The sequence below is a fragment of the Aquarana catesbeiana genome, linkage group LG01, assembly GCF_042186555.1.
Source record: "Aquarana catesbeiana isolate 2022-GZ linkage group LG01, ASM4218655v1, whole genome shotgun sequence".
NCBI classification, from domain to species: Eukaryota; Metazoa; Chordata; class Amphibia; order Anura; family Ranidae; genus Aquarana; species Aquarana catesbeiana.
Genome location: NC_133324.1, coordinates 227,553,654 through 227,578,754, shown reverse-complemented (window position 1 = coordinate 227,578,754; position 25,101 = coordinate 227,553,654). Strand labels below are relative to the sequence as shown.

The following is a 25,101-nucleotide window of genomic DNA, read 5'->3' as shown; positions in this document are numbered from 1 at the left end:
GTCATGCGGTTCATCATAAACATGCACCGTACAACATTATATTCATAAAAAACAAAAAAAAAACAGATATAATGTCATATGGTGCATGCACGAGATGAGCCACATGACATAATGCACTCCATCAAGGACTCAGACACCATGAAGAGTATAAAGAAGAAGCATCATGGGGGGGGGGGGGGCACAACAGGAAAGATTGCTGTACTAACATTGCTTGTGTTCATACAGCAATCTTTATTTTTCTCCCATTCAGCCCACTCGGTTGAAAGAAAAAACTAAATGCGTGTAGCAGGCTTACCAATTGCACTCTGACCATTTGATCCTTGTACAGTACACTTTAGATTTACCAAAATGATGTAATAGGAGGACCTAGTTAAATCACTCAATCAGGCAGCCTCACACACTACATACTTGTTAGATCTGAAAAGGAGATTGTACCGAGTGTGGTGCGCCTTGGGCCTCAATCACAAAGATGCTGGTACCCATAGTGTGCAAATAAGGTATTTGTCTTTGCGCCTGCATCTGCCTGTGCTGCATGCAGGCAGCCTATGTACACTGCGTTCAGGGCAGCACACCCGCTCCTGCAGGCCAAATTTTGACATACTGTGTCTGCATAAACTTCCCCAGGCTGCCTACACGCAGCACGGGCAGATGGAGGCGCAAATACACATGGCTTATTCACATAGTATGGGTACAAGTACCCTATGCACGCAGCTCAGGAAGGATGCAAAAATAAAACATCTCATTCACGAGGTAGGAGTGCCAGCATTCATGTGAATGAGGCCTTACTGACAGGATAAACAGATGAAAATAAAGGAACACAAAATCAAAGAATTGAAAATGAATGCAGCCATAGCATCTAATGATTGGTTAGTTGCAGTACGTAAAATTTTTGGTTTTGATTTTAGATGCTTTAAACTTCTAAAAGCTGTGACATGACTCTGCAGATATGGATGTGCTCAGCATTCATAAGTATGCATTGGGAAGAGAACTCCAACATCAGTCTGAAAAAAAGAGAAATACAGACTGGTCAGGAAAATAAACCCTGTAATCGATTCCTACCTCCTAACAGATGGGCCTTTGCCTGGTGGTGTCTGTAGGGATAATGACATTTTATAGAGATATGACCTGGACACAATATGGCCATGAACCTGCATATCCAGCCTTAGATGTAAGCCCTAAGGCTAGACACACCGCATTTTTTTACCTGATGCGTTTTCCTTTAAACATATTAAATCATATGGCAATATGCATGATAATGTGCGTCAACATGCAATGTAAAATGTAGTTTCCCATGTGCTTTAAATGCTGACCCCATCAAAAGCCTGTGTGACAGCGGAGCAAAGCTGAAGCACAGTTGGGAGATGGGGACAGAGAGTTGTCATCTTATAACAGGAAGTGCCAGAAAATTCATGACAGGATCACCAAATTTTAGGTTAATAAAAGTTCTGGATTTAGAAGGTACTGAAAAGGACTTTTGAAATGACATTAATATGTTGAAGCTTTTATGAGATTTTACTGATTAGGTTTACATATAACTTAAAGGAAACCTGTCATAAGAAAAATATGGAGGCTGCCACTGCTGACCGCTCATAAAAATGCTAGTTGCCTGCCAATCACTCTTTGAGTGACAACGCTTGCTTGCAGATGAGAACTTTCCCGATCTGCACACTTGAGGGGGTCAATGACCTAAGCTAGTTATACAATAGTAGATTTTTGAACATTTGTATGAATATTCTCACTTGAAAACAAACATTTGAAACCTCTAATGAGAAAATCTAGTTATTGAATGTTCTTAAAACAAAAAATTTCAGAAGAAATTTCTATTAGGGTATACCCAACTTAAAAACGGAACAAGTACTTTCAGAAGAAGTCAACGATGGCAGCTCCAATATTCTTTTTGTGACAGATTTACTTTAAACAATCATCTCGGCACCTTTACACTTCAGAAACAGCCAGGTAGCTTGGGAATGCTGATAAAGCTAAAAAGGTGCTGCAGAGAAAGCGATGCCCAAGAAAAAAAAAGGCAATTCCAGGATTAATGTGAATTTTGGCTTTACGTGTGTAAAATCAAAACTAGGGCTAGCTTGTGGAAGCATTTGCTGCTTTGTATCGACAGGGTAGTGATGTGTCTTTAGGTTAATTTTTATGGAGAGGCGTGCTCATCTTGTCAGCACTGTAGGATTTTAGTATGATAAAAATGCCAAAGGCTAGAATTTAGGTTCTTGTCATGTTTTAAACACCAACAATGCACTGGTGTTACTCAAAGCTGCTGACAGAACTACTGTACTGTGTGCCTAATGTGCAGCACATCATGGGCCATTTACACACATAATTAGAAAAAAAAAAAAAAAAGGGAAGGATGGATGACACATTATGGCAAATGAGGGTCAAGGAAATTTTCAGTGCAGCAAACCCTGCATGTATCATGTCTACGGAGAGGCAGCTGTAGAGTGCTTGATCTAACCAAGGTCACATAGGGTTCTACTGGGGTTACCGCACAAACCACTAAACAAGAGCCATCTGTCAGCTGACTCTGACCATACCCAATCATAGTCTGCTTTTTAACAGAAGATTTGCAGACCTACCAATTATATATTAGGAAGAACGACAATACTGCAGTAAGCATGGCTAGAGAATGAGTGAACAGCTACTGAAATTAAAGTAAACATATACGGAATAGAAGAGACAACACTCTATTGAAGTATATGATCTTTTCATGCAAATTACAGACCTGACAGCAAGCTTCAAAAGCAACGCAGAAGAGCTGATCTCTACGTTATAAATAAATAATACAGTACTTTAAAGATAAAAAAATGCTATCAATGCTAACATACATAAGAGATTATATCAGGGAAAAAATAAAAAAGAAAGTCTTCAATCCATGCATGCAGTGACAGGAAGGGTTCTCCCAGTGTTCTTTATAAATAAGAGGGATATTACAAATTAAATCACATAGGGTGGACCCCGCCAGGAGCCTACCTGCTCAGCCAGGAATCTGTCCACTGACCCCCACTGAACAGGCAGATGGCTTGTCCGTGTCCAATTATGCAGAACGGACACATACATCGCCCGCTGTCCTCTATGGGTTGTCAGATGTAAACAGATCACCTGTCCGTTTACACCAGCTGCCATCTGATCCAATCTGCTAGACAGATGGGGAATGGATACCCATCCGTCTGTTTTTAGCATAGTATCGGATGTCAGCGGTCAAGAGGGGCGATGGATGGTCCGATCGGGTCTCGCTAAAAAAACCCGACAGGCAGACCTGATCAGTCCGCCCATGTGAAAGGGGCCTAAATGTACTATAGGCTAGGGACTCAAACAGTATAAAAACCTGGCTTTCGTGGGTGCCCAGGAAGCACATGTACAGCATACAGCTGCTGTCCAGAGCCTATCAAAATCAAAAGGCTGAAACTTGTACATATGCATTCAGAGCCAACTGCCCCAAAAGCAGGAATTTACAGTTTGGGGTGGGGTGTACGTCGCTGAACATTTTTAGCACAAAGCACAACCGCTCAGAACAGTGTCCATATACCCCTTTTTTCAGCCTGTCATTGATTTTGAATGACTGCTGGCAGTGGCATATATGCTGCACCTGTGCCTCCCTTGAGCAGCAAAAAAAGGACAGGTTTTTACGCTGTATGAGTCAAACTGCCCATGTGCATAAGCCCCAAGAATAATAAGGAAAGTGCATTACAAAATAGAAGAAATAGGGGGGGAAAAAAAAAATAAAAAAAAAAAAAAAAAATCAATCATTCATTTGTTTGTGTGGGGGTAAGCCCAACAACCAGAAATTTAAAGGGTAACTCCACTTCCGTGGGAGTTTTGCCTTTAGTTACATTTTAAGACAGTCAAATTAAATGAATGCATTGTGACGTGCCGTGTTGAAATTCTCTCAATGAATGACATCACCACGCGCTAAAACGCGCATTAAAGTGCACTTCAGTAATGTGCTTGTTAACACAACGCACTGCCCAGGACAAGTTGTGAAATGGCTCTTATCTATTTGGCAATGGCAAGTCAGTTTTTGTAACCAACAAGGTATTTTTAGCATAGAAAGACTCAATTATTTCTTAAACAATGACAAGCATTTAATAGCAGGGTGGATTTAATTTAAATCACGATTTAAATCACTAGTGGAAAGGGTAGATTTAAATCAACTTGATTTAAATCATAATTTTTAAAGAGCAACTGTCATCTCTGTTTTGCAGTGGCTTCTCCTCTGACACGCTGTTGACTCACTGACAGTCCCATTCACTTTAATGGGACGGCTGGTGATGCACCAATGACACAAGGTGAGGGACATTGCGGCAGCAGGTGAGTGGATGCCCGCTAACAGGCACTGCCATGATGGATCTGAAATGACAAGTGCTCTTTAAATGCAAGGACTCATTCTAGCTGGTAGTTACAATCTTTAATATTTGCATACAAAAACCTACATTAGACTTACCAGTCACAGTATTTCTATGAACCTTCCAGGACGGCACACCTGAGAGATGAGGGCTCCTCCCTACAGGAAACACAATCAATTGACAGCTTGTTATAAGTCCCCACCCTTCCCCTTGATTCCCAGTTTGTAATAAAGTAATCCCGAATCAGTTCACAAGGAGAATCACTCCACATTAGGTACTCACCACCTAGTGTTCAGCCAATTTTTCCCTCCACATAGGGCGGGAAGTAGGTCTGCCATCCTGGAAGGTTCATAGAAATACCGTTACCAGTAAGTCTAACATGGGTTTTCTCCTATCACCATCCAGGATGGCACACCTGAGAGGATAATCAAGTAAACACAGGCCTACCTTCAGGGTGGGACCACAGCTTGTAGGACCTTGCGGCCGAATGCCAAGCCTTGCTGTGACAATATTTCCACACGGTAGTGCTTCAGGAACGTAGCCTGACTGGACCAGGTGGCCGTGCTGCGGATTTGTTCCGAGGAGGCCCCTGCTTTTTCAGCCCAGGAAGTTGCTAGTGACCTGGTTGACACCAGAACTCTCATAAGCCAGGGAGACAACTCCTCTGATCCATCTGGAGACTGAGGCTTTAGAAGCCTGAAGTCCCTTCCTTGACCCAGCGTAAAAAACTAGTAGGTGATTGGACCTCCTAAACGCTTTTGTTCTGTGTACATAGGTAAGGAGATACCTTCTTACCTCTAGACAATGACATTTCTTCTCTCTCGTTTTTTGGTTTATCACAAAAAGATGGCGGGGTTATATCTTGCATCCTATGAAATAAGGATGCTACCTTTGGTAGATACAAAGGGTCTGGCCTGAGGGTGACTATCTGGCTTTATCAATAAGAAGGGTTGCTTCATGGACAGCCCTTGCAGGTCCCTAACCCTCCTGGCCGTGGTAATTGCTAACAGAAATAATATTTTTAAGGTTAGAAACTTAAAGGGAAGCTCCTCTATAGGTTCAAATGGGTGTTTAGAAAATGCCTCTAACACCCTTGTCAAGTCCTTTGGTGGGAAAATGCCTTTGGAGACTGGGGAAACTCCTTGGCCACCAAGAAACGTTTAATGAGGTCTTCCTTTGCCAGTCTTGTATCAAGATAGACCGAGAGGGCCGATATCTGAACCTGAAGGGTGCTGACCGCTAGGCCCTTGTCTACTCCGTCCTGGAGAAACTCCAGGACAACCGGAACAGTGGTGGAAGTCATCTGTTCTTCTTTTCCCCAGGAACAGAAAGTCTTCCAAATTAATCTTTTTAGTCACTGGTTTTCTGCTCAGAAGCAGGGTACTTATCACTCTTTCTGAGCAGCCTTTACGTTTTAGGATCTGGCGCTCACTAACCAGGCCCTCAGCTGAAAAAATTCCGGCCTTGGGTGTAGTACTGGCCCCTGCCTGAGAAGATCCCGCATGCTCAGGAGCTTCCATGGCTCTGCCACGGGTCTTAAGCTTTCCTTGACCACCAGGGTGCCATCAGGAGGAGCTGGCCTGGGGACTGGCTGAGCTTCTGAAGGACCCGGGGAATCAGTGCTAGGGGTGGAAAGGTGTATGCCAACCTGTACTGCCAGGTCTGAGTCTGGGCATCTAAGCCTTCTGACTTCCTCTCTTGGGAAATTGAGAAATATCTCTTTACTTTCCTGTTTTGCCGGTTGGCGAACAGATCCATTTATGGATTTCCAAAGCGCTGCACCAGGGTTTGAAATACCTCGGGGTTCAGTTCCCATTCCCCCTGCCTTATCGGCTGACGAAGTCCACTTCAGTGTTGCTTGTCCCCTTTATGTGCACAGCTGACATGGGTGAGAACTTTTCCTACGGCCCAGTCCAGGATCTCCTTGGATAATTCTAGAAGGGGTCTGGACCTGGTGCCTCCCTGGTGACTCAGGTAGGCTACGACAGCTGCGTTGTCGGAACTTACGTGAACCTCCCTGCTCATGATGCTTTCTTGAAAGGCTTTTTTAGCACCTCCCTTCTGGAGCGTGATGGGGTTTTTAAGTCCCCCCCTGATTAAGGTAGTTTTGTAACTTTGTACTTTGGCAAGAAGAGCCTCTGTAGTCTGGTGTCCACCATGTAGCCTAGGAAGGTCTTGACCTGTTCTGGTTTGAGGGAGGTTTTTTCCGAGCCGACTATCCAACCCAGGTTTTCCAGAACCGACATCACCTTGTTGGTATCTGATCTGACCTGGGTGATGCAGAAAAGCTACTGCCTCTGCTAGGATTTCTGTAAAAATCCTTGGGCTGGCTGTTAACCCGAATGGGAGGGCTCTGAAGTGCCAGTGAAAAACCTCCCCTCCGATGACTACTGCGAACCTCAAGAATGCCTGATGAGCCATGTGAATTGGCACATGCAGGTAGACATCCTTGAGGTCCAGTGTCATCATGAAGGCCTCCTTCATGAGGTTTTTGCGTAATCTCCATAATAAACTTTTTGTATTCCAGGTACTTGTTCAGTTTTCTTAAGTTTACCATCAGCCAATATTTTCCTGACGGCTTGTGAACAACGAATACATGGGAGCAGAATCCTTGGCATTGTTTTTTGGTACTGGTATCACCTCCCACTGTTCTACCTATTCCTGGATACCATCCAGAAGGGCTGAACTTTTCAGGGCATTTTGGGTGGGGGTGTGGGGGGGGGGGTTGAGGGAATGTGTAAGGGTGATCATAGAGGGGCGTTTTGCCGAAAATTCAAAGCGATAACCTTCTCGCAGGATCTGGCAGATTTAAGTGCTGTCTGATATCTTTTCCCACTGGAGGGACAAAGTGGGACAGCCGACCCCCCACAATAATCTTTGCATCACTAGGTCCCCCTCTGAAGAGACACTCCTGGGAGGATGTGCCTTCTCTAGGGGCAATCTCCCCTGGGTCAGGACCCTGGGCTGCTGACTGCCCGGCGGCTTCACGGAAAGACTTGACTGTTGCTAGTATTTCCGTCTGCATAGATGAAAAACATTTTCATCAGAGTAGAAGCATCTTTCCCTGCTAATTTATTGATACATTTATAGCACAAGGGTTTTGAATGGGACTTAGAGCGCTGGTGCAGCCTTGAAGGCGACCTGTGAAAAGGACAAGCCTGCAGGTTAGTTCAGCCCTCCCCGGCCTCCCTAGAACCTGTCTCAACAGGGGACCATTTGACCCTTCCCGGTCATTTGGTCTTTAAACAAAACAAACATGTTGCTATGTTCTGGAGAATCACAATCAATACTGGGGATCAAGGGGAAGGATGGGGACTTCCCCTTGATCCCCAATAAGCTGTCAATTGATTGTGTTTCCCATAGGAAGGAACCCTCATCTCTCGGGTGTGCCATCCTGGAAGGTGATAGGAGAAATTAAAGTTTCCTATTTAGAATAATAAGCTGTCAGGTTAGTAAATATTCCCAAACTGGGTCTCTTCTATGGCCTGCTGCCATTTTGCTCCTCAAGGGAGGAATAAATCACTTCAAGCTATGTGCAGAAAGATCACAAGGTTTATAAGGTGCTTAGAAGGTTTCACTTTAATTTTTACTGCTTGCCCTTCCTCACACTTAGACCCTGGTACAGATGCATTTCTCTTCAAAACAATCATACAGTCTGTGGTGTACATACTGTAGATTTGCAAACAATGGGATAAAGGAATGTGCCTGAACTTTGTTTTATCTCACTGTGAAAGTATGTGTATGCATCAATGCAGTGCAAGTTATCTCAGCTTGCATTCACTGAATGAGTTTACCAAAAATGTAAATATCGCAGCATATACAGCCTCATGCTACATAACTAAGCTCCATTTCATGCTGAATAAACTAAATTATTAATGCATCTTAAAAAAAAAAAAAATTATAGTAAAACTATCTTTAGATAGTAAGTATTTCAATTAATTTGATTAAAGAAAAAAAAAAAAAAATCCTATTTTTTTTTTAAATCATCGATTTTTATCCACCCTGGTTAATATCCTGACTGTGGCATTAGAATGTTCTTTCTTCAAAACACAAATAAAGCATTTCAGTTAACAAAAGAAATGGTCATAATCCTATAGCATGTAAATAAAGTGAGCTATAAAACAGACTGTCAACACCTCGATATGAAAATTCTTTTGTCATGCATCTACCTGTCAATCCTGCGCGATCATCTCTTGCCAGCTGAATAACCGTGACATTTAACCAGCTTCATCATGCTGGCCTTTCACAGCCTGGGCTCACAGTACTGCAACACATATTCTCACTCATATGGTCATTATGTCAGCGACGTTTTGTATTTTGGTAAGACAAAAAAGACAAGAGCGCAAAGCCGTCCTAGTGTACAGCATAAGTATGCCACTGTGGCCGCACTCCTAAAACCACCTCAAGATCCTGACAGGGGAAGGGGAAGCCATGGACGTTCAACCAAGCTGCCCAGATCCTGGCAGCACATCCAAGGCTATCCACCACCACGCTCAACGTGCAGATCCTAATGCGCATGCGCCTGGTCCAGCCCGCGCTACTCTGAGGACACACACACACCCACACAGGATTTGGGGGGGGGGGGAAGAGAGTGGAGAGTTGAGTGAGGATGTCATACAGTTGCCATGACCATATGCTGCCAGGATCTGGACAGCTAGGTTAAGCGGTCACAGCTTCCCCTTCCCCTGTCGGGATCTTGAGGTGGTTTGAGTACAGCCACAGTGCAATACTTGTGCTGTATCTGTCTTCACACAATGTTAGTTTGACCATTGTATTTTTTTTTTTAACTTTATCATATTAAAGACGAGTTACACTAGGGTGGCTTTGCGCTCTCTTGTATTTTGTCTAGATGTGTTCCTGACACCCAGAGGATCTGTAGAGAGCAGCAGCACCCTTTGAATTGTCCAATTATCACCAATAGCCAGCTGGAGGGCTATACTAAACGGTTGATCGGCTCACCTGCTAGTTTTTTCTTTTGTGTGTATTTTTTCTACTTTGGTAAGGATTGCCAACCTCCGCACCAGAAGAGGAAGGGCCTGTGACATCACCGGACCTACAAGACAACTGCAGGATTAAAAAATTGGACCGGCTCTGCTCACAGGGCTATGCTGTTCATTCAGGGGTTCTGTGAAAGAATGAAATACAAGTCTCATCTGCCACTGTGGCAGACAAAATTTGTACAGTGGGGCAAAAAAGTATTTAGTCAGCCACCAATTGTGCTTGTTCTTCCACTTAAAAAGATGAGAGAGGCCTGTAATTGTCATCATAGGTATACCTCAACTATGAGAGACAAAATGTGGAAACAAATCCAGACAATCACATTGTCTGATTTTTGAAAGAATTTATTTGCAAAAAATTGGTGGAAAAGAAGTATTTGGTCACCTACAAACAAGCAAGATTTCTGGCTCTCACAGACCTGTATCTTCTTCTATTAGAGGCTCCTCTGTCCTCCACTCATTACCTGTATTAATGGTACCTGTTTGAACTTGTTATCGGTATAAAAGACACCTGTCCACAACCTCAAACAATCACACTCTAAACTCCACTATGGTGAAGACCAAAGAGCTGTCGAAGGACACCAGAAACAAAATTGTAGACCTGCACCAGGCTTGGAAGACTGAGTCTGCAATAGGCAAGCAGCTTGGTGTGAAGAAATCAACTGCAGGAGCAATAATTAGAAAATGGAAGACATACAAGACCACCGATAATCTCCCTCGATCTGGGGCTCCACGCAAGATCTCACCCCGTGGGGTCTAAATGAGCACAAGAATGGTGAGCAAAAATGAACCACACGGGGGGACCTAGTGAATGACCTGCAGAGAGCTGGGACCAACGTAACAAAGGCTACCATCAGTAACGCACTACGCCGCCAAGGACTCAGATCCTGCAGGGCCAGACGTGTCCCCCTGCTTAAGCCAGTACATGTCCGGGCCCATCAGAGGTTTGCTAGAGAGAATTTGGATGATCCAGAAGAGAGAATGTCATATGGTCAGATCAAACCAAAGTAGAACTGTTTGATAGTTGCTTGGAGGAGAGAGAATGCAGAGTTGCAACCAAAGAACACCATACCTACTGTGAAGCATGAGGGTGGCAACGTGCTTTGGGGCCGTTTCTCTGCAAAGGGAACAAGACGACTGATCTGTGTACATGAAAGAATGAATGAATGGGGCCATGTATTGTGAGATTTTGAGTGCAAACCTCCTCCCATCAGCAAGGGCATTGAAGATGAAATGTGGTTGGGTCTTTCAGCATGACAATGATCCCAAACACACCGCCTGGGCAACGAAGGAGTGGCTTCGTAAGAAGCATTTCAAGGTCCTGGAGTGGCCTAGCCAGTCTCCAGATATCAACCCCATAGAAAACCTTTGGGAGGGAGTTGAAAGTCTGTGTTGCCCAGCGACAGCCCCAAAACATCACTGCTCTAGAGGAGATCTGCATGGAGGAATGGGCCAACATACCAGCAACAGTGTGACAAGCTTGTGAAGACGGGATGAACTTTTGATATTGACAAAATATTTAATTTTCCACCATAATTTGCAAATAAAATTCTTTCCAAATCAGACAATGTGATTGTCTGGATTTGTTTCCACATTTTGTCTCTGGAGGGAGAGTATAGATGTATTAGCTGTGATACTGAAGTCTTAAAAGGGTTTTAAACGTCAGAAGTTTTTTTTTTTTTTTTTATCTTAATGCATTAAGATAAAAATGCCTTCTGTGTGCAGCAGCCCCCCCTCAGCCCCCCTAATACTTACCTGAGCCCCATCTAGATCCAGGAGTGTCTCAGCTGCCCAGGACTCCCCTTCTAATTGGCTGAGACAGCAGCGTGGCTCCATTGACTCCCACTGCTGTCAAAGTCTGAAAGTCAGACAGCCAATGAGGAGAGAAAGGGGGCAGGGCCGGGCCATGGCTCAGCGCCTGAATGGACACAGGGAGCTGTGGCTCGGCTTTGGTGCTGCTTGTTGTGGGAGCACACAACAGGAGGCAGGGGCCAGGAGCACTGACGAGGGACCCGAAAGAGGAGGATCTGGGCTGCTCTGTGCAAATGCACTGCGCAGAGCAGGTAAGTATGACATGTTTTTTATTTTTAACTATAAAAAAAATAAATAAATAAAATAAAAAGGAGGACTTTAAATATCAAAAGTTTCCCATCATGAAACAAAAAATGAAGTTAAAGGTTCCGTCATATAGTACTGGGATCTCATTTGGTTCTATCCCCATGTCATTCAATCAGAAAAATATACAATACATCTACAAAACAAAAACAAACATACAAACCAGCCAATTCAATTATTTGTTGTGTGTGAGCTAGCATCCAGCTGCAGGACTCTGCTGTGTGTGTTTTTCAGTTTTACTGCACTGAAACATTGTATCAATATAGTACATAGATGTTTTTACAGCAAATTTTTGTTTTAGTAAAACAGTATACTATGATGTTTTTTTGTGGTTGCGATCCATACATCCTCCTGGATTCCTGGAGTGATTTTGCATACAGAGAGCGGAGGATCACTTCCTTAGGTATAACACAAGTTGATCTTGCCTATCTTAACAAAAAAGACAGACATATTCCTTTGGCGAGTACAATCTTGATTGCGAGATGGAGAATTCACAAAGGAACGGTGTCAATATGTGTGAAGATTGACTGGGTGTAAAAGTTCCACAAAAAAAAAAAAAAATTTAAAAGTCAGCAGCTACAAATACTGCAGCTGCTGACTTTTAAAATAAGGACACTTAACTGTCCAGGGTGCCCGCGCTGTCCTTACCCAAAACTGACTCGTCCCTCAGCTCCAGGTGGAAGCACCAGCATTGCTAGTAAGGGAATCAGGAAGTGAAGCCTTGCGGCTTCACAGCCTGGTTACCTACTGCACATGCGAGAGTCGCGCTGCTCATTCTGAGTGGTCCCAGACGACAGCGGTGGGGACGGAGGAGGGGCCGAACATGGCGTAGATCGATCTTTCGCTGGAAGTGGGAGAAAATACTTGTATTAGAAAGGCATCTGCTCCCCCCTGAAAAGGTGACACCGAAGGGGGGGGGGGGGGGGTGTAATCCGGACAGCAGAAGTTTCATTTTTGAGTGGAACTCCAAAAAAAAAGGAAGGACTAAGGAGCAGTGTCCCCCCCCCCCCCCCCCCTTTAGAATTGTTTTGGACACAAATTTTATGAAGTTCACAAACAATTTATTATTCCTGAGTGTGTTTCATGGACACAAAATTAATCACTACTATATATGTTTTTGTATGTGGATTTAAGTATATTTTTTTCAGGAGCCTAACACTGTACCAGCAATCCACTGACCAAGGGTGCAATGCTTTACAGGCTCCTGTAGAAAATAAATAAATTAATAAATGTACCCCATATTTAGGGTGTAATGTGTAACATGCTCTTGGTCGACCATATCCCCCCCCCCCTCCCAATCCCTGCCCTGTCAGTGCAGGCAGGGGATCCTTTCCCCACACCTGCGGTCACTTCTCAAACAGTAGGGCTGTGCAGGGCTCAGCCCACACAGCTGCACTGCATGATTCATTCACAGCAATCTGGTTGAATGAACAAACTACAAGTCTCATCTTCCACCATAGCATACGGCTTGTAGTGCTGAATTAACTGTAAGGGTACCGATGAGAGCTCTCTTAGTTCATAAACGCTTCTCCAGCTTTGTAACTGTCTGTCCGTATGGAGGTACAGGCAGGCAAGCTGGAGATAGTCTGCAGGAGCTCGACAATGTACCCGCAATCTACAGATTGTGGGTGCAATGCTCTGCAGACTCATCAGAAAATAATAATAATGCACATTTTGGGTTTAGTTAATCCTTTGGTCTACTACCTTCCTGCCTTAGATTTTATGACCTAAAACAAAGTCACAGTCTACGTTCAAGCAAGAGGCTGCCCGTTTACAAACAGGGTTATGTATCACTAGTTGTTGGTGGCAGTTCAAGCACATTTGTGAAACATCTGTTGCAATCATATCAAACATCCCCTTAGGTTCCTCCTCACTAACATTTCCCTGTTAATTACTAGTAGGCGTTTTCTGATGCAAAGAAAAAAAAAAAAAACCAACACACACACCCCACAAACATACTGCTCAGTTGCATAAGACCAAAGATTTTCACTTTCAGATGCAGAACTTCAGAAAATGCACTTGTTTAGACAAGCTTTTCTATGAAATGCCAGACAATTTAAGACAGCTATTTTTTCCCCATTTTATCTAAAAAACGATCAATTAATGTAACTTAACCGCGCACAAACAATCTTAACCTGGGCGTTCACCGTGAATGACAGCCCTAAAAATTATTGTTTTCACCCCAACATTTACAAAGATACCTCAAATGTATGGTGCAATTGCTACATGCATGTGCGAGCTCTATGTGCGTATTTACATTTGCGTGTGCAGGGCAACAGGGGTGCTTTTTTTTTTTTTTTTTTTTTAAATAATATTTTCATTTTAATATAAATTTGTTTTTTTTATATTACTCATTTAACTATTGCTATTAGACAGGAGACATTATGGGTCTATTAGGCCCGGAATGTCATCTCTGCCCTCCACTGTAGCTAATCAAGCTCAGATCCTGCTTGTTTAGCAGCTTGCCAAGCTACAGAAGCTTGGGAATAAAACAACTGAAACTGAAGGCGACAAAATGCTTTGCTTCCATGTTCATCCATTGCCTAGGAGATCAGGGAAATGATGTTACTGCATTTCCAAGCCCCCCAGAGGGACGGGTGAGCCCAGGAACCACTGCAATCAGCGGCGGAGGGCCCTTCCTAACTGCCCAGATCACTGAGAAGCTCATCACCAGACAAAGAAAAACAGTAACAAGGTCATGACCAACTCCAGCTGTGAGTTGGTTTTAACCAAATGAAGACCAAGCAATAACTAAAAACAGTCTATGGAGATGACGTTGTTAAGATGTTAATTTCAAAAGTCATTCAAAATATTTTTTCAATTAACGTTTTATTAAAAACGTTTTATCATGTTACATACGACCCCCCAAAAAAAAAAAAAAAAAATCCAAAAAGGAAACTGCACAACAGTACATGTATCCTTACATATTTCAGGTGTTAGCAAGCAATTTCAGAAGATTTACAAAGTAAAAACCGGCATCGATGAGGAACAGTGAGGCATCTAGGGATTTTTGAAACAGACAATAATTCAAGACAAGGAGAATGTTTATGTTTTTACTTTGATTAAACAATGTTGTAGTAAAGAATACCCAATGTACACTAACAAACCAGAGAACAAAAATAAAAATAAGATAAAAAAAATAAAAACTATAAGCCATCCCCTACTACTATAAACTCCCGATATGCTTGCCAAACCACCATGTAAGAGCTAAGGATCTTTCGGTCAGCATAACTAACCAGAGACTTTAAATTAGCATTGTAATAGCTGTAGAGATACCAGAGATAGTGGGACTAAACCAGGAACCTGTAACCAAGGGTCCAATATTTTGTTAAAAACTTGAGTGAAGTATCCCGCTGCTTCAAAATATGTCTCTTTAACCACTTGACCTCTGGAAGATTTACCCCCTTCATGACCAGGCCCTTTTTTGTGATACGGTACTACATTAATTCGCGGTCGTGCGACACGGTACCTAACTAATTAAATTTTTTGTTCCCCCCCCCCCCCCCCCCAAAAAAAATATATTATATATATAAAAAATTAGAGCTGCACAATTAATCGTCAAGAATCGTTACCGTGACTAATCTTCAAGAATCGTTATCGCGATCTTGACTAAAGTGTTTCACAATTCTTTCTATGCAAAGAATTCTCTCTGCTTTTCTGAAGCCACAGCGCTCAAAAGAAAGGAAGAGAAAAACCGGGCAGTCTGCCAAGAAACAAAACATTCTTTATCAGTTGAACTTAAGTATAAACATTGTAACAATTTGTCAATGGAAGAGTGTGAGTGTGTGTGAGAGTGTGTGTGAGAGTGTGTGTGAGAGTGTGTGTGAGAGTGTGTGTGAGAGTGTGTGTGAGAGTGTGTGTGAGAGTGTGTGTGTGAGAGTGTGTGTGAGAGTGTGTGTGAGAGTGTGTGTGAGAGTGTGTGTGTGTGTGTAAAAAAGTGTAACCACTTAAACACTACACCTTTTTCTGATATTTGTTGGTTTCAAGTTAAAATCTTTTTTTTGCTAGAAAATTACTTAGAACCCCCAAGCATATATATTTTTTTTAGTAGACACCCTAGAGAGTAAAATGGTGGTTGTTGCAATATTTTATGCCACACTGTATTTGCGCAGCGGTTTTTCAAATGAATTTGTTTGGAAAAAATTACTTTAATGAATTAAAAAAAAAAAAAAAAAAAAAAAAAAAAATCTAACCAGTAAATATAGCCTTTTTTTGTATAATGTGAAAGATTTAACGTTGCGAGAATCGTGAAAGAATTGTGATCTTTTTATTCTAAGCAAAAAAATCGTGATTCTCATTTTAGCCAGAATCGTGCAGAGAGTCTCTCTCTCTCTCTCTCTCTCTCTGACTTTCTGCTATAAAAAGGTACCCAAGAAAAAAAGCAAATCTAATTCCTTCATCAATTTAGGCCAACATGTATTCTACTGCATGTTTTGTTAAAAAAAAAAAAAAAATCCCAGTAAGCGCATATTGATTGGTTTTTGCAAAAGTTATAGCATCTACAAACTGCTAAAAAAATATGCATGGTCACTGTACTAATGACACTGGCAGGGAAGGGGTTAACATCAGGGGGATGATCAAAAGGTTAACTGTGTGCCTAGGTTGTGCTTACCCACTGTGGGGGGAGATGCTTTGACTAGGGGGAAGGCAAAAAAAACATATTCCTGCCTTCCAGAAACACAGGATCAATACCTTCTCTTCTGACAGAAAGACAATTTGCCTTGTTTATATTAGGCAGATTGTCGTTCTGCCTGTGGCATCGGTGGGTGCCGGCAGACAAAATCCGCGGTACCTGCCACTGGGCTCCTGCTGTGTGTAGGAGCTGGTCACCAGCAGCATGCAAGCCCCAGACCTGGAAGTGTAGGTGATCTTGCGCAGAGCAGCCACCCTGCCGCAGTAAATGTATGGTAGGTGGGCCGCAAGTGGTTAAGCAGGGTAGATTTAACCTTTGCACACTATTACTCAAAAAGTGGGGGGGCATTGGGGCAATCCGTTTCAGCAAAACACATTTACGAGCCAGAAATAATAGTCTAGAGATAGCGGTTCAAGCACGGGGCATGTGTAGTCCATCTAAGAACCCCAATATGCAGGTCAAAGGACCATTTTGTAGAACCACTTGAAATGCCCGATTTAAAACATTATACCATTCCAGTAACGCACTAGTTTGGGGCATTTCCAGAACTTATGTAAGTGATCAGTAGAACAAGCAACACATCTTGGGCAGGCCGGGCTTTCTCTACAACACTTTATGCAATTTAAGGGGCATACAGTGTGCATGATGAATAACAAAAAGTTGTGACAAGCATTGGGTAGGAGATGGACACCAAGGGTACTTTTTTTTTTTTTTTTTTTTTTTTTTATTTTGAACACAACTTGCCAAATTTCTCCATCTATGGCCGTAATGTTTGTAGACTAGCCTGTCCTGCCTGGAAGCTGCAGGTTACCTTGGGAACGGTTCAAAAGTGACCTATAGAGAGCATAAGTCCCTTCAACCTAAGACAAATATCTGGCTTGAACTAAAAATGCATGGTGGAGCCATTTACAACATTTTTAAACATGCAGTTTGCATTAAAATACAATGTGGACATCCTGCCATGAAAGTCCATCGTATGCACTTCCTGTGAAATGGTAGCAATGCTCTCTGTATCCCAAATACGCTTCTGCATTCCTCCCGGTCACATGAGCTCCCAATGAAGACTACAAGTCGCTGTTTCAGCAAACATATTACACAGGCATAACCCGCTGTTGTCAGCATCCAAAATTTCACCCTGAGAAAAACAGTTTAGCCATCGCTAGATTTCATGTAGACTGGATGTGGATGAATAAATGATAAAAAGCAACGATTGTTAGGGCTCCACTCTAGGCAAAGTATGACACTCCCACCACACACACACCCCTTTAACCTATTCTGGAGGGCATTTTACCCAAGTTCTCTGTCCAGGTCCCTTGCGGTATCGTTTCTGGGTGCGGGGGATTGCTAATCCAGCACTGCAGATATGCGTAGGGGTTGCCACATCATCCCTTTAATCCAGGACACATATTAATTACACAGGTTCTGAGGCTGATTTAATGCAGATAAGGCACCAAGTGAGTTTAATTACCACCTTAATTAGCCACAAAACCTGTGTAATTAATGTGTGTCCCGAATTAAAGGGATGATATGGAAACCCGCCGGCCCAAGATCACCTCCCTCTACAGCCCCCTTGCACTGACATCACCTGTCTGGATGCTGAGAGGATTTTGCCACTGGATAGCCAAAAGGAAATCTGCTGGAAAGTCAATAAGAAACATACAGGTCTCGCAAGTGACGTGGACACCAGAAGGAACCCACCGGAAAGAATTCCAGAGATGGGCAAAAAAAAAAAAAAAGAAGAATGGCAGTTGTTTAGGATACAGAGTCCTTTAGCAAACTATTGGACATGGATGGTAAACGTGCTACAAGACAATTGCACAGCTGCTCATGCCATAAACCTAAAACTATAGACACAGGATCTAAACAGTCTGGGTTTTGCAATGACAGTCTTCTTATTGGCACTTAAAAGTGTTCAGAGGGTTTCCCGTGTCCAATCTGCACTTGGCTTTAATTGTCACAGAACAAGCAGACCTTATATAATGCACTTCACATGGTTCAGTAAACCTGCCTGGGAAGTTTACAGTGGTTGTCTCTAAGTGAGAACGCTGAATAACTAAATATCAGTAGAGCATGGCATGTTGTGTGCTAAAGCCATGCATACAGGTGCTAAAGATGCTGGTATCAGTGTAGGCCTCTCCAGCAAGTTCTTCGGTGGTAACGAGAACAAAAAAAAAACCCAGACACACACACTTCCTCTGGATACACCCATAATGGTTAGTACACATCGCACAGGACCCTGGTGGTTTCAGAAGTACAGAAATACCCCTTAACATTTTTTTTTTTTTTTTTAATACTTCTTTCACGTAAAGCACTCCATAGAACGCTTTTTTTTATGTTACAGAATTAAAGCAGACTGAGAGCCTTTACAAAATTTAAAATGAAGAGGTTTTTAAAAATTGAATGATAAAAAACCCCACACAAAACCTGAAGGTATTCCTAATAGAGATCAGTGGTAAGTATCTGACACACCCTGCAGAGAAGAAAGCAGCTATATATAGAGATTTATTCTCTACAGCTGTGACTGCGTTCAACCTTTCCCAGTGTAAAAATAAGGAAATGAATGGCACTGCTGATACAGTTAGTATAGTTAACACACTAAATTTAAAGTAAAGTGAAATAAATACAAAGAAATCAAAAAGGAAAGGACAGATCATCGTTAGTCAGTTTTGCAGCATACATACCAGAAAATCAGAGCAACAAATCTAGTGCGGCCACACCTAAGTCCATGTTCTCTTTTATTTCTGGGCTGAGGCTTTGCTTAACACAGCTGCAGGGTCTTCCCTACAGACAGTCTCTATAGCAGCAAGAGGTCAGCCAGCCTAAATACTACAGCTCTACAGTGATGTGCTTGAATAACTCTGTTCCGTTTCCCCTACTTCAGTCAACTTCCTGACTTTAACTTTCTTTTCCTTTTACGTGAGATAGAACGATATTTCTCAGCGACAGAGAGAAGTAGTGGAGACTGCATTTCAACAGGAACAGTCCGTATTACAGTGCGTATAAAAAGGCGTACACACTTCTGTAGAAATGCAAGGTTTTTGAGATGTAAAACATTCAGACCAAGATAAAAATTACTTCTGAATTTTTTTTTTCACCTTTAATGTGACCTATAACTTGTGCAATGCAACGAAAAAAACAAACAAAAAAACAAAAACAAAACCCTGACTTTTTTTTTTTTTTTTAGGAGGGGAGGGGGGAGGGGGGGGGTGAATTAGGGATACAAATAAAATTGGGGACGTGTCTGTGTCAACCAATCATATTTAAGCTGATAGTAGGCAGTACACACTGGCCAGTGATGAAAGTGACCGATTAAGCCCATATAAAAGTTCAGTAGGATTAGCTGTCCATGTAGGATTTTTCTGACATTTAAGCCTGGTACACACTGAGTTTCTTCCATTCAATTCAGCGGGTTGAATGAGAACAAAAAAAAAAAAAAAAAACCCCCACACACCCAAAATAAATAAAATAAATGTCAGCTAGGTTGGAGACGCTGTACTAACGATCCGACGTTAGTACAGCGATCTCCCCCTACTGAGCTGTTGTGGTGTGACAGGGGGACACCCCTCCACAACACTCCGATCAGCCCTCTCCATCATCAGGAGCCGGTCAGCTGCTGGTTTTCCAGCATGCTTGTCCGACAGAAGCCGGCGAAACGGTCAGCTTCTGTCGAACCGGCTGCCTTATACACGGGCTGAACGTTGGCCGTTTTTTATTGAACCGGCCAAGGTTACCCGGCATTCGACCCGTGTGTACAGAGTTTCACCAGAAGAAGATCAAAGTTTTTGAATGACCCAGCCAGAGCCAGGACCTGGACCTGAATCCGACTGAAAAATCCATGGGGTGACCTGAAGAGGGCTGTGCCTAGGAGATGCAAGAAAGAGTGGGCAATGATTCCAAAGGCATTATGTGCCATGCCGGGGGGGCGCAGAAGGTAGCCATGTGGGGCTCTGCCGACCCGGCCACATTACTCATTAACAGCGCTCTGCGGCTGTCAGCTTGTAATTTTTAAAATTACCTTCCACAGCGCAGTGAGCTGTGTCAGCATGGGTTCCTCGTATGAGGTACAAACGTGCCTATACACTGACAGATCTGCAGGAAACCTGCATGGCATCAGTGATCTGCTGATTGCTGGTGCAATGCTTTACAGGCTCTTGCATCAAAAATATAAATGCAGATTTTTTTTACCTGCAAAAAAATGAGGCAATAGTACACTATGATAGTTCTTTTTCTTCTGGGTTACTACTGAGTGAGTTGCTGATATAATGGTCCTGGATTGAGCGGTGTCACCAGTGTTTGAAACTATCTGTGCAATAAATATCCATTGCCTATTTCTATGATCTTCGGTGCAAGCGAAGGCCTTAGCTGGGCTATAGCCATATGCTGGTTTTGCTTGCCATCTGGTAAGCGAGTTTTTCTTAAGGTGGTGGCACACTTATTGAATGAATTCACTGTGGTGTTAATTTCAGAATCGATGAATATTATCCCAGGTTTGTTATATGAGCGATGGTTTCCATTTCTACAAATCAATTATCTGTTAATTGGACTTTATTAGCGCGGCTTCTTTTTTTACATACATATATATGAAGAAATTTGATTTTTTTTTGGATGTGTTTTATAGCAAAAAATATATATTTTTTTTTCGTTTAGATTGCAAATAATACACTGTGTGGTGATCAAATACCACCAAAAGAAAGCTCTATTTGTGTGAAAAAAAAATATATAAAATTTTGTTTGCGTTGCACTGTGCAATCGCCAATAAAGTAGCACAGTGCAGAATAGCAAAAAACTACCTGGTCATGAAGGGGGTAAAATCTTCCGGAGCTGAAGTGCCTAAAGATTTTGGTTTGTTTTTAATTGAATTGCACAGAATAGAAGTCAAATCAATGGTGAAAAAAATTCTGAAGATTTATCTTGGTCATATTCTTTTACATCCCTAAAACCTGCTATTTTCAAAGGGGTGTGTAGAGTTTTTATTGTCACTGTATGATCAATGCTGCAGACAGGAAACAATGCATGCAACTGATAATTCATCAGATACTTATTCCTGGTACACACATTCAGTTTTTCTACGTTCAACCCAGCGGGCCAAACGAAAATAAAAACAAAAAGAAATTCATAAAAACAGATTGCTGTGCTTAACAAGCGATGTTAGTACAGCGATCTCTCCCACTGTGCTTTGTGTTCTGGGGGGGGGGGGGGGACTGTCTGTCCTACCACAAGAACACAATCAGTGCTCACAGCTATTGGCTGCAAGCGCTGATCGGATGCTCAATTTAGAGCATGTCCCTCATACCACCTTCTATCAAAAGGAAAGCAGTACACATGGGCCGAAGGTTTCTGTTGATCTAGCTGATATTTGGCCCGTGTGTACCAGCCTAAAGAGAACAGTATAAATAATTGCCAACATCATCCAAAACTGGTATTAGCTGGTAGAGTCACCAAAGCTTTGATTTTTTCTGCACAAAAGTCTAAGGGTGTTGGCCCACTTCCTCTATTAAAGGCTACCCATAAGGACAGCTGTTGCTCGGATCCCATGCGAGAGGCAATCACTGCAGGATTTAGGGGTTTATTGCTACTTACAGGGAAGACTCAAACATGCCAAATAAAAAACAAACAGATGATAGTGACAAGCAGTGATAACTGAATGAGAAGAACAGATTTTGTCTGTCTGCTATGCACTTCTACTTTAGCGCAATACTAAGAGGTTCCAAAACAAACCTTAACAGAAAATTAGCATTTATACTCATTCCATGCCCAGGCCCATTGGTTATTGCTCCTGCGTCCACCCAAGCTGCATGTCAAAATTCTGAACACGGGCAGCGTGCATTCTGCGTGCATCACAAATTTTGATATAAAAAGTGTTTAATGCAGCTGCTACACCTGCATCCAACTTTATAGCCTGCCTGCATACAGCATAGGGTGGATGCAGGTGTAATACCAAACGTGGCCTGCACATAGAACAGGTGTCAATGCCAGCCTGAATGAAGTCTTAAATTGAATCCATGTTTTGCCATGCAGGGCAAAACAGATAGCTTTGCTTGCATGTTACATCTGCCAAAAAAAAAAAAAAAAAACCCACCACAAAACACCACACACACACACACACACACACACACACACCTTTACATTTTTAGTAATTTGCATAAACACCACCACACACCGAGCTTGACAAGTACAAATGTGGCAGCGCACACACACACACACACACACACACACACACACACACACACACACACACACACAGAGACCCCTAGTGCAGTGGCCACAAAAAAAACAAAAAAAAAAAAAAAAACAAAAAAAAAACAAAACACAATACACACGCACCATACCCTGTGTAGTCGGCGCAGCAACAGCCTCAATGCTGTGCACAGCATCAAAGAGACTACAGAAGGACAGTGCAGAGAAGGCTCCATTCACAGCTTGGAGTTTTGGGATCGCAGCAGAATGCAGGTTCAAGAGCCATTATTTTCAATGGCACCTAAAATTCGGTATGGTTTTGCCGAGATTGTCATACAACAAATTGCGTGAAGTTTGTCGCAATAAAAGGAGCAGGAGCTTTTTTTTTGGGCGGCAAGCTTTACACAATGCGCCGTGCACTAAATCATGCGGCATTTTAGGGGCCACCAAAAATAATGGCATCGAACCTGCGTTTTGCAAAATGTATTGAGTTTTGAATCACGGGTAGAAAGCGATTCTGCCAGCGTTTTTAAAAGGTGCTGTTAAAATATCAAAATCTCACATGAGAGCATCAGGTGATATTCATTTCAATGGCACCTAAAAACATGGTGCGATTCCGATGCCCAAAAGAAGTTCCAGAACCATTTTTGGACAACACGTATCGCGCAATTTGGTTTGCGGGATTGCAGCGCGATTTGTCGCATAACAATCAAGGCAGAATCGCACCGCATTTTTAGGTGGCATTGAAATTAAGGGAGCCCGAGCTCGCTGATGTGAGATTTGACATTTTAACTCTGGGTTTTGAAATCATCAATTCAAAAAGCCTTTGTGTGAACGGAGCCGAATACAAAAAACACACACTACCATTAGAATATTTTAGTCTAAAATACGACTAAAATTAAAATGGCATTTTAGTCAAAAGACTGACTGAAACTACAATTAATTAATATCACAACAGCTAAATCTGTGTCTGTAGTGCATGTTCAAACCAAAATACCATAAATAACAAACATGTTATTAGATTTTTAGTCCAAGGAGTATATGTTTTGCAGTTCTAAAGAAATAATGCATTAAAATTCAACTTAACCCATTAGATTTTAGTCGACTAAAATACAACTAACTGCATTTTAGTCAAAAGAATAGAACTAAAACTAAATCAAAAATTTGCTGTCAACATGAACACTGGTACCAACACAAACACCGTACCGACATACAGTATCTCACAAAGTGAGTACACCCCTCACATTTTTGTAAATATTTTATTAGATCTTCATGTGACAACAATGAAGAAATGACACTTTGCTACAATGTAAAGTAGTGAGTGTACAGCTTGTATAACAGTGTAAATTTGCTGTCCTCTCAAAATAAACGCAACACAGCCATTAATGTCAAAACCGCTGGCAACAAAAAGCGAGTACACCCCTAAGTGAAAATGTCCAAATTGGGTCCAATTAGCCATTTTCTCTCCCTGGTGTCATGTGACTTGTTAGTGTTACAAGGTCTCAGGTGTGAATGGGGCAGGTGTGTTAAATTTGCCCCATTCACTCTCTCATACTGTTCACTGGAACTTCAACATGGCACCTCATGGCAAAGAACTCTGAGGATCTGAAAAAAAAAAAGAATTGTTGCTCTACATAAAGATGGCCTAGTCCTAAGCTACAAGAAAATTGCCAAGACCCTGAAACTGAGCTGCAGCATGGTTTCCAAGACCATACAGCATTTTAACAGGACAGGTTCCACTCAGAACAGGCCTCGCCATGGTCGACTAAAGAAGTTGAGTGCACGTGCTTAGCGTCATATCCAGAGGTTGTCTTTGGGAAATAGACGTATGATTGCTGCCAGCATTGCTGCAGAGGTCGAAGGGGTGGTGGGGGGGGGTCAGCCTGTTAGTGCTTAGACCAATACGCCGCACACTGCATCAAATGGGTCTGCATGGCTGTCGTCCCAGAAGGAAGCCTCTTGTAAAGATGATGCACAAGAAAGCCCGCAAACAGTTTGCTGAAGACAAGCAGACTAAGGACATGGATTACTGGAACCATGTCCTGTGGTCTGATGAGACCAAGATAAAACTTATTTGGTTCAGATGGTATCAAGCGAGGGTGGCGGCAACCAGGTGAGGAGTACAAAGACAAGTGTGCCTTGGCTACAGTCAGTCAAGCATTGTGGTGGGAGTGTCACGCTCTGGGGCTGCATGAGTGCTGCCGGCACTGGGGAGCTACAGTTCATTGAGGGAACCATGAATGCCAACATGTACTGTGACATACTGAAGCAGAGCATGATCCCCTCCCTTCAGAGACTGGGCCGCAGGACAGTATTCCAACATGATAACAACTCCAAACACCTCCAAGATGACCACTGTCTTGCTAAAAGAAGCTGAGGGTAAAAGGTGATGGACTGGCCAAGCATGTCTCCAGACCTAAACCCTATTGAGCATCTGTGGGGCATCCTCAAACAGAAGGTGGAGGAGCACAAGGTCTCCATCATCCACCAGCTCTGTGATGTTGTTATGGAGGAGTGGAAGAAGCTCTGGTGAACTCCATGCTGGAAAATAATGGTGGCCACACAAAATATTGACACTTTGGGCCCAATTTGAACATTTTCACTTTTATTGCCAGCGGTTTAGACATTAATGTCTGTGTGTTATTTTGAGGGAACAGCAAATTTACACTGTTATACAAGCTGTACACTCACTACTTTACATTGTAGCAAAGTGTCATTTCTTCAGTGTTGTCACATGAAAAGATATAATAAAATATTTACAAAAATGTGAGGGGTGTACTCACTTTTGTGAGATACTGTACATATTATACCAATCACAGTGGGCAGC

The 25,101-nt window shown here is 42.5% G+C and overlaps 1 protein-coding gene across 3 annotated transcripts in view; it reads right to left on the bottom strand.

Moving 5' to 3' along the window:
- TAOK3 (TAO kinase 3) overlaps positions 1 to 25,101 on the bottom strand; it is a 433,972-nt gene that overhangs the window by 397,104 nt on the left and 11,767 nt on the right. Inside the window, exon 1 of one of the 3 annotated variants that reach the window (XM_073625574.1) lies at positions 18,779 to 18,954. The exons of the other annotated variants lie outside the window; for them this stretch is intronic. The gene's annotated coding sequence lies outside the window, so the exon portion shown is untranslated. Of the gene's footprint in view, positions 1 to 18,778; positions 18,955 to 25,101 lie in introns of those variants that run through there. 3 annotated transcript variants of the gene reach the window in all.